The following is a 3,307-nucleotide window of genomic DNA, read 5'->3' on the forward strand; positions in this document are numbered from 1 at the left end:
GCGTACTCGCCCACACAGCTCAGGTGAAGGCCCCATCTTTCTTATACTTTGCCCTTGAAAGGGAGGTGCGTGCCAGGTTACAGGCTGGAGCATTTTCTGACATTCCTTCATGTGCACGTGTGCGCAGCCCTCTGTACCTGCAGCTTGCACACCCATGGCTTCCGTCAACCAAGAGCAAACGTATTGTCTTATTGCTGATGTGTGTTCTATAGTGAGGCCTGGGATCCTTGTGTCTGTAATGATCACGTGCAAACATTCTTTTCCTTGTTGTTTCCTAAATAACACTGGAGAAGAAACTCTGGAGAGGACATAAAGATTACAGGAGGTGAGGTGGGTGCAGTAAATTTTATTGATGGTATCAAAAAAGTAGGGCTCCCTAAGCCCCCCTCCTTCTTCTGGGGGTCTTGGGTGGAAACTGTGAGGGGAGCTGCTCAGCGTTGGGGCTAGGATGGGGCAGGGGACCCTCAGCATTCCAGGGCCTCTCCCTGCCTCTTGTGTTTTTTCTGAGATGGACGGTCCAGGCCCTTGGAGGAGGCCATGTAGTCCACCACACTGGTGCTTTAGCCATATTCACTGTCATATCAGAAAATGAGCTTGGCAAAGTTGTCATTGAAGTTTGAAGCCAGCCTGGTCTACAAAGTGAGTTCCAGGACAGCCAAGGCCACGCAAAGAAACCCTGTCTTGAAAACACACACACACACCTGCAAGCAAATAAAGTTGTCATTGAAAGCAATGCCAACCCCAGCATGAAAGGTGGAAGAGTGGACATCACTGTTAAAGTCTCAAGACACAACCTGGTCCTCACTGTAGCCCAGGATGCCCTTTATTCGGTCATCAGATGCCTGCTTTACCACCTTCCTGATGTCATCACACTTAACAGCTTTCTCCATGAGGTATGTCAGGTCCACCACGTACACATTGAGGGTAGAAACAGGGAAGGCCAGGCCAGTGAGTTTCTTGTTAAGCCCTGAGATGACCTTCTCCATAGCCTTGTCAGCACTGATTCCAGGTATGATGTTCTGAGTAGCCTCATGGCCATCACAGGGCAGCTTCCCAGAGGGGATACCCACAGTCTTCCGGGTGACAGTGATGCCCTGAACTTGTGTCATGAGTCCTTCCACAATGCCAAACTTGTCCTGGATGACCTTGGCCAGGGGTGTGAGCAGTTGGTGGTGCAGGAAGCATTGCTTTCAGTCTTGAGTGAGCTGCCATACTTCTCATGGTTCACACCCACCAAAACATGGGGGCATCGGCAGAAGGGGCAGAGATAACGATGCCATCCTTCAAGTGGGCTTCAGCCTTCTCGATGGTGGTGAAAGCATCAGTAGAACCCACAACACACTTGGTACCAGTCTCATTCCATATGATGTCAGCAGGATTTCACTCCTGGAAGGTGGAGATGCCCTTCCCATTGATGACGAGTGCAGAAGAATTTTTTTTAATGAATATTCACCCATATATTAGTAAAGTCTTAGTTACTCCTCAACCAGCAACTTTCCCACATAACCACACATTGAGACTATGATTTATTCACAAGCTTAAAGCATTGGAGTTGGACAGATCTCAACCCTTTAAGCTATTTTGCTCTCTCAGCTACGTGACCCACGATACTTTCCAATAGGTCCTTCTTCCTGGGCTGGATCTGCTCCATCAGCTCTTCCTACTCTGTCTTCTGTCCTTCTTCCTCTCTCTACCTGCCTCATGATCCCCTGATGCCAGGCCTGGGAACCTCCCTCTCTACTGCCAAATCCCAAGCTTCAGCATTCTTTTTTTAATTAACCAATCAAGTTTAAATTAGGTAGAGCAAGGCTTACACAACAAAGACAGCTATAAGTGAGAATGTGCTCATCTGGGTGGCAACCAGACTTTGGGGGCCAGTAATTAGCATTAGAATACAGCACCAGACCAACCCCAGCAGACAGGTTTCCATCCTCAGCCTCAACTGTGCTTTCAGCTTACCAGGGGTAGAGTCATACTGGGGCATGTAGACCATGTGGTTGAATGAGGTCAGTGAGGAGGTCACTGATGGCAACAATCTCTACTGTTCCAGAGTTGAAGGAGGCTCTGGTAACCAGGCACCCCATAGGGCCAAATCCCTTCACTCTGCCCTTCACCATCATGTCTCAGGCATGAGGCTGGCACTGCACGTGAAGATGTGGCTGTCTCTGAAACACAGAGGAGGAGAGAGCCCAGTACACCGTTTTATCGCAGTTTGCTTGTTTTGTTTTAATGGGTTCTTTTTGTTTTTTGTTTTTTGTTGTTTTTTTTTTGAGACAGGGTTTCTCTGTGTAGTCTTGGCTAGCTTCAACTCAGAGTTCTGCCTGCCTCTTCCTCCCGAATGCTGGGATTAAAGGTGTGTGCCACCGCTGCCCAGTTTTATTCTTATTAGATAGATAGATAGATAGATAGATAGATAGATAGACAGACAGACAGACAGACAGATAAGTATTTTTTCCTGAATGGACATATGTGAGTACCGTGTGCAAGTCTGGTACTGTGGAGTCCAGGAAAGAGCATCATATCCCTTGGTATTGGAGTTACAGATAGTTGTGAGCTGCCATGTGGGTGCTAGGTCTTCCGCAAGAGCAGCCAGTGTTGTTAATCACGGAGCCAATTGTGTAGCTCCTTGTTTGGTTTTTGAGATAGTTTAGAGGTCAGAGGACAACTGGTGGAAGTTGCTGTGTCCTTGGCTTGAACTCAGGTCTTCAGGCTTGACAGCAAGTGCTGAGCCATCTCTGGTTCCTGAGTCCCTTATTTTGTAACCATCTTTCTTTGATCACAGTTTCATCTAGTTATTTTGTGAGACTCTATCTCACAGACTTGCCTGAGATATTTTCTTCTCATTACACTAGGGCTGTAGGATTGGGGGTGAGGACCACAGGGAAAACACCATTTTTGTCATTGATGTCGTCCTTGGCCACCTGGCTGGGAGAGCGCCGGTCAGGCTTTGCCACCTAAATCTGCCCCTTTGTTTCTGTTTACTGTGCCTTTCTCCATAGAAGTTTGACAGGTTCCTTCCCTCCATAGCTGTCCCTTTGTCATTTAGGGGAGAGTAAGCTGCAGCTGTGATAGATGCTAAGTAGCCAGCCTGCCTAGAACACAGAGCCTATACTAAGATCTTCCTTATGTCTCTCCTTTTGACTCCTCAAAATACCCTATTCGCTTGGTGCTGTTGTCTCTATTTGAAAGATAAGAGCAGACTCTTCTAGCATTAACCACACCACAGCAGTAAGATCAAGTCACGAGAGATGCACATCAGGCCTGTCTGACCCTGGGCCTAACTGCCTAATTGCAGAACACTCTAGTC

The 3,307-nt window shown here is 47.6% G+C and overlaps 1 pseudogene; it reads right to left on the minus strand.

Moving 5' to 3' along the window:
• Positions 1 to 555: 555 nt before the first annotated feature.
• Positions 556 to 2,815, minus strand: LOC132654280 (glyceraldehyde-3-phosphate dehydrogenase-like; annotated as a pseudogene).
• Positions 2,816 to 3,307: the final 492 nt, after the last annotated feature.

Source organism: Meriones unguiculatus, chromosome 1, assembly GCF_030254825.1.
Source record: "Meriones unguiculatus strain TT.TT164.6M chromosome 1, Bangor_MerUng_6.1, whole genome shotgun sequence".
Taxonomy (NCBI): Eukaryota; Metazoa; Chordata; class Mammalia; order Rodentia; family Muridae; genus Meriones; species Meriones unguiculatus.